At 35.3% G+C, this 14398-nt stretch overlaps 3 pseudogenes; all 3 read left to right on the plus strand.

Annotated features, from left to right (window-relative positions):
* LOC122332334 overlaps nt 1–14398 on the plus strand; it is a 249997-nt pseudogene that overhangs the window by 55271 nt on the left and 180328 nt on the right.
* The window catches only part of LOC122332338, a 190245-nt pseudogene that overhangs the window by 40331 nt on the left and 135516 nt on the right, over nt 1–14398 (plus strand).
* Nucleotides 3958–4483, plus strand: LOC122332347 (annotated as a pseudogene).

Raw genomic sequence — 14398 nt, forward strand, 5'->3', positions numbered from 1 at the left:
AAAGCTGTGAAACAAAGAAACACCCCTTTAATACCCTGTCAAGAATATGAAACTGCTTTAAGAACCCACCATACACACTCCTGCAGTGACATAAGACCCAGCAGCACTTCATATAAAGAAAGAGTAAGATTGTTCTCAGAGTCAGTCTCAAGAAGTCGACCTTTCCCATCTCTCCATGAGATCTGTCCAGATCTAAATGTACTCTAATTGAAACGTTACACAAGCTTTCTCAGTCATGTCTTCACTGTTTCTTTCACATTCGTGTCAACTGTTGCTCTTTCACAGGCGTTACGAGTTTATCAATCAATCATTTTTATTATATAGCGCTTTTAACATCACAGGTTGCATCAAAGCACTGAACAGTATAAAGCAGAAGAATACAATGATAGGGGATGTAACATTGTAAGAAAACCTGCATGAAATGATAAAAAGAAAGGTTCTAAATCAAGTCCAGCATTATGCAAATACACAAATTAATAAATTTTTGCTAATAAATGTAGTGTCTATTAACAGAAACATCAGCTCGGGGCAGAATCGTGTGCTGTAAATGTAATTATTGTCCCATTCACAGTGTAAAATATAAAAGAAATTACTTGAAAAATTACTTTGTTGATCTATAATTTGATTCTATAAGTTGATCTTTATAGTAATGGACAAAAGGCCACATAAAATGATTTTCCAGTATCAAAATGTAATTGTTTCAGTGTAAGAATTAACGTTGAATCTTTGAATCAATATTGTTTGTTTATTCAAACATTGAAAAACCATAAATATTTAAATGTTGTTTCTGTTGTTGATGATAATGTTGGAAAAAATCAAAATATCATAGCATTCTAAATTCTCTAAAAAATCTTTTTTCTTCTTTTTTTAAACAAATATTGCAATTAAAATAACAAACTAATCTCATTTATACTGATTTATCAGTTACTTAATTAGCAGAGATCAAGCTAAGCACCGCCCACTTATTTACATCATCAGACATGCTTCAGTGCTCTGAGAGTGTTTATAGTGCTGTTAGTTTAACACTTCATGACTGAGAGCAGAACACAACACAATCTTCATCATCACACAAGACTCAAGACAAGGTTTGTGTGATAAAAGTTGATGATTATTATTCATTCTTTGAAATGTGAAATGTACATCAAATATTTAAAATGTTATTTTTGTTTTCTCTTTCAGAGTGTAGAGGACAGATCACTGTAACTCAGAGTCCATCATTAATAACAACAACTCGAGGACAAGACGTCACAATAAACTGTAAAACCAGCAGCAGAGTTAATAATGGTAATGAGTTACACTGGTACTTACAGAAACCTGGAAAGCTCTAAACTCCTGATATATAGAGTTAACAGCCTCCAGTCAGGAACTCCATCTAGATTCAGTGGAAGTGGGTCTGACAGTGATTTCTCTCCTGACCATCAGAGGAGTCCAGACTGAAGATGTCAGGAGATTATTACTGTCAGAGTGTACACTATATCAGTGGTAGCTGGGTGTTCACACAGTGATAAAGTCGTACAAAAAGCTGTGAGTCAGAGTCACAGTGACTGCACTGATACAGCTGGAGAGATACTGCAGCTGATGATGAGAGGATCTAAACAACACAAACACATTGAATCAAAGACTTCCAGAGCGGATTAATTTATATGATATAGTTGTGAAACATCAGGCAAAAAGATCTTAGTCAATGTGCAGGGAGACGTATTAGGGGCAGAGTTAGACAGCAACAAAGTACATTTACATGAGTTTTTTTAATTTGTACTTTTTGTTTTATTTTCTGGAAACTTATAACATTAACTTTACAAAAGACAAATATCATACTTTTCCTCCACTACATTCTTGTCAATGTCTTAAAGTAGAAAGACATTACTATGTGTACTATGTAGAGGTTCATTTTGTTTCCACTGATCATCTTGAAATGTTTCTACACCTTGACTTGACATGCTTCTGAAAAGGTCCACAGTTAACAGTGTATGTCAGAGCAGAACCTAGCCATGAAGTACAAGAAAGTGTCCAGTAGACCACAGAGACTGCATTGTATCAGAGACACAGATCTGGAGAATTGTACAAAACAAAATCTGCAGCTTTGAAGATTCATAGAAGCACGTAGTCTCTCTTAATGAAAGACGTTTACTGTAACAAACAGGACTTCTCCTACAACTGATCTTCTGGACAAACTGAGCAAATTAATGGAGAAAGGCCTTGTCTGGACTGATGACCAAGAACCTGATGGTCACTTGAGTTGAGCTCCATGATCATAGAAGATGAGAGAAACCTACAGATAACAAACATCACGGAGACACTTCACTGAAAGTCTGGACTTTAATTGGTGGTGTGACCAAATCAATCATCTCTTTCGGGTGAAGATGCATGAAAACACACCTGGAATTAAAAAAACACCTAAATGACCCTCAGACTCTAAAAACAAGATTCACTGGTTAAAAAAAATCACCTTTAAAGTTATCCATATTAAGTTGTTTTGCTATGAATATTACTAAATCAAAATGTAAGTTTACCAAATGTCTTCATGGAACATGATCTTTACTTAATGATTTTAGGAATAAAAGAAACATCATTCATTTTGACCAATGCAATGTGTTTGTTGTTACAGATATTCTTCAGCAACTTAAGACTGGTTTAAACGGTGTGTGATTGAGTTTAATACCCGACTAACAATAAGCTTTAGGACAAACAAAACAGTTCTTTATATGTGTGTTGTTTTCTTCATACTTGTGTGTTAATGGAGAGTTAGAAGCTGTTCTCATAAACTGAACTCAAGCTGATGACGTGTCAGGGATCTGAAGAGAGGACTCAAAAACACGGTGAGTGTCAACAGCTTTATTTAAAAAACTGTTAGACTAGATGAGAGAAGTGAACACAGTCCAGACAGTAGTCAGTCTGAGAGGAGACTGAGTCCAGCCCCAGATGACGGGGTGACCAGAGAGGTGAAGACACTGAGAGAGATAATGACCGGAGCTCTGATAGTATTGAGGTGAAGCCAGTCCACAGCCAGCTGGACAGGACAGGACAGAACAGAGACAGGACCGGACAGGACAGGACAGAACAGGACAGGACCGGACAGGACAGGACAGGACAGGACAGGACAGGACCGGACAGGACAGGACAGGACAGATGACTGACAAAAACCAAGAAAACAAAAACAACTCCAGACAGGGAATAATCAAAGACTCTGAGATTGAGGAGACACAGTAGCAAACACTGAGCGTTAACACAACAGGTAGAGTTATTAAACTAACAACACAAGAGAGAAGACAAGGACATTATAAAGGAACAGAAGGGGTCTAAACAAGAGTCCATGGTAACAGGAAACAAGGAGACAGAAGAAGAGAAGCACATGACAAACACAAAGAAAGAAACATTAAACAAAGACAGGACACACATGACGGTCAGGAAAGGATCCTGACAGTCCGGCGCACATAAAATAGTAATAATGATTAAGGTCAGGTACAGTTAAAATTTCTTTAATAACAAAATCATTAGAAAACTCTGCATCGTCACTAAAAGTTATAATTAGCTATAAGTCTTTAAAACATTACACAGTGGTGTTTTCTTCAGAGACTGTACTCATACACGCTCAACAATCTCTCCATTGTAAAAACAAAAATACACAGCGGGATCAAACATTTAATGGCATATTTTAGAAAATGTCCCCTCTCAAAAATGAAACTCAGGTCCCGATCGAACATCTGAAAATTGTACATGTTAAAATGAAGCCTTTTTTATAATGTAGATAAAAACTGAGATAAAACAGAGAGAGACACTCCTGCTCCGTGAGAAAGAGAATATTTACATACAAAATAAGTTTATAGAATATATGAATAACGTGATGATAATGAATTCATCTGCGGTCTGAGACTGACAGCCGTTCTGTGTCTGAAGATCATTTACATAGAGACACTTTACATGAGAGTGTTTATAGTGCTGTGAGTTTAACACTTCATGACTGAGAGCAGAACACAACACAATCTTCATCATCACACAAGACTCAACTACTACAATGAACAACATCCTCATCCTCATCTGGACTCTGACTCTCTGTATTCTGGGTAAATATTTGACTAAATACTGCACTAAATATCATTACACACATCTTATGAAACAATTGCAATAACACTGAATGTCTTTTTCAGAGATCTGGGGACAAGTGACAGTGACTCAGAATCCAGAAATAAAAACCATCAAACAAGGAGAAACTGTTACGATCAGCTGTAAAACCAGTCAGCCGATTTCTGGCTGTAGTTACTGTGTGTCTTGGTATCAACAGAAACCTGGAGAAGCTCCTAAACTCCTCATTTATTACATAAGAAACCTTTATTCAGGAACTCCATCTAGATTCAGTGGAAGTGGATCAAACTATGGAAGTGATTTCTCTCTGACCATCAGTGGAGTCCAGGCTGAAGATACAGGAGATTATTACTGTCAGAGTTATCATGAGATCAACAGTAAAGCTGTGTTCACACAGTGATAAAGAGTCGTACAAAAAGCTGTGAGTCAGAGTCACAGTGACTGCACTGATACAGCTGAGAGATACTGCAGCTGATGATGAGAGGATCACAAACAACACAAACTCACTGAATCAAACACTTCACAGATTATTATATACATGATGTACTAAAGAAATACAGCCCAGTCATAATTATTTCTCTCAGTTATATATCACTCACTAGATTTAAAAGGTTGTGTGCTGCTTGTTCATGAAAAACTAGCACCATGTTAACAGTTTTCTCTTCTTTTAGAAAGTGATCAGTTTTACAGAGACATTTATCAATCATTTATTTCAGTTTCTAATTAAGATATTTAGTCACACTTTATAGTTGGCCTTAACTACATTGTACTTACATTTAAATCAATAATTTGATATAATGTACTCATCGTAAATGTAAATATTTTTATATTTTTAAAATACTCATATAGTTACATCTTTATTTTCTGTAGTTATATTCATAATTATACTGTTGACCCATCTCTTAAAATCTACTCATATCACTAAACATGTCCCTAACTTAGTTACCTGTAACCTGGTTTAGCTTGAGTGGGGCGTCTTTGTTCATCCTGAAACAACTCTGTGATTAACCAATCAGATTTGAAGAACCAGTTTATAGTTTTTAGTCAAGTTTAGGCTCACAGTCAGTGTTTGTTGTTTGTACATCAGTGTCTTTCATCATTCATCTATATTTCATGGTCTTCAGTTTGATCTGCTGTATGCTGGACACAGATTTGAAGCGGAAATCAGACTCCATTTTAATCTAGATTTAACACTTTCAGAAAGATACAGAATAATCAAACATAACAGTTTATTTGTCAGGTTAGTTTCAGTGTATTCTTTCATATGTAGGCTGTAAAGGTTGCAATATATTTTTAGTTAAAATATGTAAGTGCAAAAAAATGTTTTATTGACTGATGTTTAATAGAACTTTTACTTTTAACACTGTTTTAGCGTTTCTCATATAAAACACTGAGCAGGGTTCATTTGCTAATTGTAAATTTAACACTCTGGGACTATTGAATCTAAAGCCAAGTCCACACATGAACAGGTATTTTACTATAAAAACCCTAACGCCTGAAAAAATCTTACACTCTGACATCGAACTCATTCACTGCAACCAGACTTTCTGGAAAATCTTCACCCTGGAAAGAGTTTTGAACAAGTTTCAGTTTCAGCGACCTGATACTGTGTTTAAATGTGAATAAACATCCAAACAAGTAGAGAACGGGTTCAGAAAATACACTTATTCATGTGGACAGGGCCCAAGACTCAATTAAAGTCATCAAACAGCATCTCACACGTTTCTCTTTTATCCAGGTGTGGAGGGCAGTGATGATCTCTGTGTATCTTTTCTGTCATAATGTAGTAGATCTGAGGTGATTCATTATAACTGAGGATTCATGAAAGCAATGGATCATGATTGATCCAATAATACTGTTTAAGTTTCTCACTGAATGAATAATATGAATGAAGTGATTAAATACACAGATCACAAATTCAAACCGGCCAATCTCAACCATTTTCATAGAAGTGGAGACTAAATCAACCTCAATAATTACAGTAGTGAAGTACAGTAAACTAAAATTGAATTGAAACACTTTGATTCTGAATCAATAAATGAGATTCTTCTGTCTCTGTCTTTTAGTTTTTGCATACTGAGGGTGTTTTGCATGAACAGCACAAGCCTTATATCTCTATGAACTCGACATGATCAAGAGCTCTTCTTCATCAACCAACAAACATGACTTTCAGCATCATCTTGATCTGGACTCTGGCAGTGTTTTGTCAAGGTCTGCAATATTATTTATGTCTGTATTTTCCAAAGATAAATGAGTTTGTAAAAGTATTTGACTTCTACTGTTCCTCACTTGACAGAATCCATCGGGCAGGTGACAGTGACTCAAACTCCTTCACAGCTGCTTGCCAACACAGGAGAAGAAGTTAAACTAAAGTGTACGACTAGCACAAGTCCTCCCTGCTGTTGTGGAGGTACAGCATGTCTTAGCTGGTATATACAAAAACCTGGAGAAGCTCCTAAACTCCTCATTTATGGAGCAGATCAACGGCAGTCAGGAACTCCATCTAGATTCAGTGGAAGTGGATCAGGAAGTGATTTCTCTCTGACCATCAGAGGAGTCCAGACTGAAGATACAGGAGATTATTACTGTCAGAGTTATCACTACATCAACAATAAAGATGTGTTCACACAGTGATAAAGGGTCGTACAAAAAGCTGTGAGTCAGAGTCACAGTGACTGCACTGATACAGCTGAGAGATACTGCAGCTGATGGCGAGAGGATCACAAACAACACAAACTCACTGAATCAAACTTCAGAGATTTATTTATATGATGTTCTAAGGAGGAAATATATACTTATTAATGCAATGTAATATAATTATATAACACTCACTAGATTTGACATTGCCTGAAGAAAAGTTGTGAGGTGCTTGCTGAAGAAAAAACATTAGTTTTCCAAGTGTAAAAGTTTTCCAAGGTTTTGCTTCTTTTCTTAGACACCTGTGGCTTTAAGAGAGTGACCATTTATACTGAGACATTTATCAATCATTTATTTCACTTTCTAACTAGGATATTCAAATTTTATTCTCTTACTCTTCAGTTATTTATTTATTAGGAGTCGGTCAAGGATCTCATGGTCAGATTCATAATTCATATTCAGATTCATATTCTACTGCAGAACTGATGGAAAATCACCCAGCCCTGCTATAGACTTCTGAACAGTTTGAATGAGCTCACAATGTACTTTATTAACAGATTTCCACAGATCTCTGAATCCTGTTTCCTTTTCTAACTTCATTGACATTTTATGTCAATCACTACTGATTGTAAAAAATGCTCTTGTGGCTTTAGTGGCAGAAGAAAATACCATTTTAATCAACATCTTAAAAAAAAAAAATATCCATTGTCCACTGCATTGCAGTCAAAAGCTGAATTTAAAAATATCACACAAAGAATCAAAAATGCATTTCTGGATTGCAGTAACCTGTTATTAAGGTGCCTTTTCATTGGTCTGAAGTAGAAAAAAGCTAAATACAGCTGTAAATGGGTTAAGTTTGTCCACGTTCAACTATTTCCAGAAGTAGACTGGATCACGCTCACGGTGTGGTTTGCGAGAAGGAGCACTCAATGAGAAAAATAAACTGAAACAGTTTTAATCCTCTACAAACAAGCAAAATAGCAATATAGTTGCAAGCAGGCAGAACAAAAAGACCACACGCGTGTGTGATTAAACAGAAGCAAACTGGAACTTAAATACACAGAGGAACTGACTAAATTAACAAGACACAGCTGAAGACAATTAGACAATTAATAGAAAGTAGGTGACACTGAACACAGGGGAGAAGACAAAACAACAACAAAAGAGTCCACATGTGTGACGACCTAATAGGTACAAAAGTGTATTTTTTAAAAAGGTACCGCCCAGTGACAGCTTTTGTACCTTTTTTTCTGAGTGTGTATGAAATACAAATAGATAAAAACAGCAGGTTTGAAATGATATGACATTATTTGCATAACATAGCAGACCAAAGAGTGAATGTAGGATATGCCCAACATAACTATGAGACTGCAATTACATTGACCTCATTGTTTCAATTTTAGATTAGACTTCAAAAGTAAAATAATATAAATGTGATTTTTAAATACGTTTTTGTTTACAGATACTTGATACAGATACTAAAGTTCAATCAGAATAAACTTAAGTGTGAAAACAACACTGAAGACTTGTGTTTTGTGAAAAAAAAAATCACTCTTTATTCCAAAATATTTTTACATTGTTTATTTGAGTTGTCGGTTTTATTACTGGAAAATGATACTGATATGGACCGGGATCATGGCTGTAGACTGGAGCTGGACCTGTTCTGAATCAATGAGGCTCGCAGACTGATGATACATGGAGCCCACGACTGATCTAAATGATCCAGATAAAGATCTGTTACCTCTTCTCAATTGCCCTGTGTATCATCAGCCTTGGGCTACAGCTCTGACATTGTTCTTGTGGTCGTTAAAATAACCAGAAGCAGCGTTATTTGACATTACGTTAGATCATGCTCTATTTACTTCATTAAGTTAAGGTTACATCAGACTTGTCTTGCACTGGTAACGTTCATTTTAGACTCCACACTGACTCAACCAATCATTTCTTATATAAACTTGCCTTATACACAGAGGCATTGTCATGTTAGAGTCCTGTCCAAAAATTTGTATCCACAATTCCCTAGAACATCATTGTATTATTTAACATTACGATTTGCACTCATGGATGTTATAATAATAAATACATACTTCATAATAAACTTAATAATAAAATTGATAATAAATTAAAGTAGTTCAACCTGTTTATTGGAAGGGGAGACCAATACTTTTGCCAATATAGAGTATAAAGATACATTTACGTTTGTGTTTACATGCATTTACTTCAGTGTTTTATCTGTCTTTATCTCTTTAGACTGCTTTTAGACACATTAAATATTATTTTGTCGGCATGTTACTGTTTACTGCAATAAGTACTGCAGGACTTTACCTGTACTCTACAGAACTTACCTGCATTCTAAAACACTTACTTGTGCTCAACAAACATTACCTGTACTCTACAACACTTACCTTTATTCAACAAACCTTACCTGTATTCTGCAAGACTTGCCTTTAGTCAACAAACCGTACCTGTACTCTAAAACGCTTACCTGTATTTAACAAACCTTACCTGTACTCTACAGGACTTACCTTCATTCAACAAAGCTTACCTATATTCTACAGGACTTACCTGTACTGTACAACACTTACCTTTACTCAACAGGCCTAATCTGTACTCTAAAATGCTTACCTGTATTTAACAAACCTTACCTGTATTCTACAGGACTTACCTGTATTCTGCAGGACTTACCTTTAGTCAACAAACCTTAAATGTATTCTACAACACTTACCTTTATTCAGCAAACCTTACCTTTATTCTGCAGGACTGACCTTTAGTCAAGAAACCTTACCTGTATTCTACAGGATTTACCTGTATTCTGCAGGACTTACCTTTAATCAACAAACCTTACTTATACATTACAGGATTATCCTTTAGTCAACAGACCTAATTGGTACTCTAAAACACCTACCTTTAGTCAATAAACCTTACCTGTATTCTGCAGGACTTACCTTTAGTCAACAAACTGTACATGTATTCTACAGGACTTACCTGTTTTCTAAATCACTTACCTTCATTCAACAAACTTTATATGTATTCTACAGAACTTTCCTGTTTTCTAAATCACTTACCTTCATTCACCAAACCTTAAATGTATTCTGCAGGACTTACCTTTAGTCAACTAACCTTACTTATTTTTTACAGGACTTACCTTTAGTCAACAGACCTAATCGGTATTTTACAATGCTTACCTTTAATCAACAGACCTTACTTGTACTCTAAAACACTTACCTTCATTTAACAAACCCTACCTGTATTCTGCAGGACTTCCCTTTTGTCAACAGACCTAATCTGTAGTATAAAACACTTACCTTTAGTCAAGAAACCTTACCTGTATTCTATAGGACTTACTTTTATTCTGCCGGACTTACCTTAAATCAACAAAATGTACCTGTACTCTAAATCACTGACCATTATTCAACAAACCTTCAACAAAGGTAAGTACTCTACAGGACTTACCTTCATTCAACAAACCTTACCTACCTGTATATTCTACAGGACTTACCTGTACTGTAAAACACTTACCTTTACTCAACAGACCTTACTTGTACTCTACAGGACTTACCTTTAGTCAACAAACTGTACGTGTATTCTACAGAACTTACCTGTTTTCTAAATCACTTACCTTCATTCACCAAACTTTACATGTATTCAACAGGACTTACCTTTAGTCAACAAACTGTACCTGGACTCAATAACACTTACATTTATTTAACAAACCTTACCTTTATTCTGCAAAACTTACCTTTAATCAACAAACCTTACCTGTATTCTAGAGGACTTACCTTTACTCAACAGACCTTCCTTGAGCTCTAAAACACTTACCTTTAGTCAAGAATCCTTACCTGTATTCTACAGGACTTACCTTTAATTAAGAATCCTTACCTGTATTCTACAGGACTTACCTTTATTATGCAGGACTGTAAAAAACTGTACCTGTTCTCTAAAACACTTACCTTTATTCAACAAACCTTAACTGTATTATACAGGACTTACCTTTAACCAACAAACCTTACTTATTCTTTACACAACTTACCTTTAGTCAACAAACTGTACCTGTACTCTAAAACATTTACCTTTAGTCAACATACCTTACCTGTATTCTACAGGACTTACCTGTTTTCTAAATCACTTACCTTCATTCAACAAACCTTACCTGTATTCTGCAGGACTTACCTTTAGTCAACAGACCTAATCTGTACTCTAAAACACTTACGTTTAGTCAAGAAACCTACCTGTATTCTACAGGACTTACCTTTATTCTGCAGGACTTTCCTTTACTCAACAAACTGTACCTGTACTTTAAAACACTTACCTTTAGTCAACATTCCTTACCTGTATTCTACAGGACTTACCTTTAATCAACAAACCTTACTTATACTTTACAGGACTAACCTTTAGTCAACAAACCTAATCTATATTCTACAGGACTTACCTTTAGTCAACAAACCTTACTTATACTTTACAGGACTAACCTTTAGTCAACAAACTGTACCTGTATTCTACAGGACTTACCTGTTTTCTAAATCACTTACCTTCATTCAACAAACCTTACCTGTATTCTGCAGGACTTACCTTTAGTCAACAGACCTAATCTGTACTCTAAAACACTTACGTTTAGTCAAGAAACCTACCTGTATTCTACAGGACTTACCTTTATTCTGCAGGACTTTCCTTTACTCAACAAACTGTACCTGTACTTTAAAACACTTACCTTTAGTCAACATTCCTTACCTGTATTCTACAGGACTTACTTTTTTTTCTAAATCATTTACCTTCATTCGACAAACCTTACCTGTGCTCTACAGGACTTACCTTTATTCAACAAACCTTACCTTTATTCTACAGGACTTACCTTTAGTCAACAAACCTAATCTATATTCTACAGGACTTACCTTTAATCAACAAACCTTACTTATACTTTACAGGACTAACTTTTAGTCAACAAACTGTACCTGTACTCTAAAACACTTAACTTTAGTCAACATACCTTACCTGTATTCTACAGGACTTACCTGTTTTCTAAATCACTTACCTTCATTCAACAAACCTTACCTGTATTCTGCAGGACTTGCCTTTAGTCAACTAACCTTACTTATAATTTACAGGACTTACTTACCTTTATTCAACAAACCTTACCTTTATTCTACAGGACTTACCTTTAGTCAACAATCCTTACCTCTATGTGTAACACCCTGGAAAAAGCTGGAAAAAGCAGGGGATAATAACCACGAGTGTTACGACAATGTTTCTTGATGAAAACTTTTACTCCTATCGTACACAATCACATTACATTTCACAAATCAATCATGAAAGCAAATCCGTCACCGTATGGATATACTGTGTTTGCATAAAACAGACAAACCCATTTTTATATGCAAACTGTTCCATACATTTGTAATTGTTTGTAATTGTAGTAAAATAAAGTAACTTAAAGTAATAACTGTATAATCTCTTATACAACTCATAACGATTATCAAATGTATAACTGAATGTAACACAAAATATGTGCATCTCACTAGATTTGTGAGAAGGGAAATCACCTTGCATCCATGTGCTGCACACCACGGCCATGTGCCTCCACACTCAGCAAGCAGCACTATTGCAGCGAATATCACACTCTTTCAACTACTAATATACCGGTTCATACTCTTGGCATGCATTATAAAAACACACAGTGATGAGTTTCCACATATATCACAGTAATACCTGTAAAAAGCAGGGGAAAATAACACAACACTTCCTCAGCAGGCTCTGAGTCGCATGAGGAAGTTCTCGCGATACTCCCCGCAAAGGTATATTACCACACCCAATCAATTGCTCCCAGAAAAATGGATGCTTTCACTTGGCAATCGCTGCCAAATCAAACTGGCACCTACACCATTATTTTCCCCGACGCTCACACACACAATCCCGAAAGAGCCGCATGTGTTACATAAACTACTGAATGGAATTAAATATATATCGAACCAAACCAAATATATTTCCATTTGAACAGAAACGTTACCATGGCAAACTTGGTCCATTTTAGACACATACCATTTAAAGTGAACAAGCCCCCAAATACTATTTTATACTACCTGTTACATATGCTAAAGAACGTATCTGTACTCTATAAGACTTACCTGTACTGTACAACACTAACCTTTATTCAACAAACATTACCTGTATTCTACAGGACCTAACTGTATTCTATAACACTTACCTTTATTCTACAAACCTTACCTGTATTCTACAGGACTTAACTGTATTATACAACACTTACCTCTAGTCAAGAAACCTTACCTGTACTCTACAACATATACCTATAGTAATAACATAATTCTAGAACAGGTTTTTGAAGTTTGCTTTTATGCTGCAATACCTTTTTCAAATATTTTTTTCTTAAATAATGACCCCAAAACACTTTTGCGCGTTTACTGTTTGATGTTAATGGAAAGAAGCTAAGACCTAATTTGTGTTTCCATCTTACTGCAGATGACTTTTTATCACAACCTATATTACATTTGAATTTATTCAGCCATGTAAGAAGCACCACAAAGTTTTGAATAAGGGAAAAATGAAATAAAAATGTGTATTAAAATCGCAAATAGCAGTAATTAACGTATGTTGCGTCTTCGTGTTTCATAAAGGGATATTCACAACACTAATAAATGTGATTTGGCTCTAATTCAGTTCACGCGGAAACACCGTTAAGGATTAAGATGACTCATATGCAAATTAAGTCAATAAAGCAATATAAAAACATAAGTTTATCGTGGACTCACCAGCAGATCAGATGTGATACCGATGCGAGACTGAAGCAGCACAAGTTTAATCTTCGACATTCTTTTCAAACATCTACTGTGACGACATAAGCGCCTCAAAGAACGCTCGCGCCACACGTTCTAATTCTTTTTATTAGTCTATAGAGCCATTCATTTAACAGCAGCGAGAAAGACCAACAAAAACACTTCCTGTTCCCCGCAAGTATAAAAGACCCGTTACAAAATAATGAGATCAACTAAAATAGAGTATCCTGTTCAGTAAATGGGAGAATAAAGAATATATGCGTGCTATAGGTTCATGTTAATGAATTTTTGATACTGGTCATTTTAAAATGTAATGTTAATGATTTAGAAATGGCCTGTTTTTATGATCCTATAGGCTATGTAGATACCTGATGTGTTTTAATAGAATTATTTCGAAGCTACATCCACAAGTCATTACAACAAATGGAGTTTCTGAGTGAATCTGTAGTACATTTTACATAGACTGATTTTAATATGAAATGCAAATGTCCATATATATTTGTTTTATGGCAAATACTTTTCAGATAAATGTATTAGCTCTATATTCATTCGTGTTAATTTTTACCAATGCATTACGTAACTCTACTAAAATGAATATTAACATAAAAAATGACAATATAAAATGTCCACTAGATGACAGAGTACAAAAGGTCTCGGGGGTCACCATCACAAACCACAACACAGACATAAACAAGGTGTGTGTCTTTCAAATCAATTCATTTTCATTGTGTTTAGTATTTAGTATAAGAGCGAGGATCCTTAGAGACAAGTCAATAAATCAAGCAATTTCCACAATTACAAGCAGAAAACTCTTGTTGAGCTCCATTGTGTTTTTAATGCAGCTCACTTTATTTTATTTATTTTTAATGCACACTGGTTTGATCATATCAGCA

This window comes from Puntigrus tetrazona, unplaced genomic scaffold, assembly GCF_018831695.1.
Source record: "Puntigrus tetrazona isolate hp1 unplaced genomic scaffold, ASM1883169v1 S000000009, whole genome shotgun sequence".
NCBI classification, from domain to species: domain Eukaryota; kingdom Metazoa; phylum Chordata; class Actinopteri; order Cypriniformes; family Cyprinidae; genus Puntigrus; species Puntigrus tetrazona.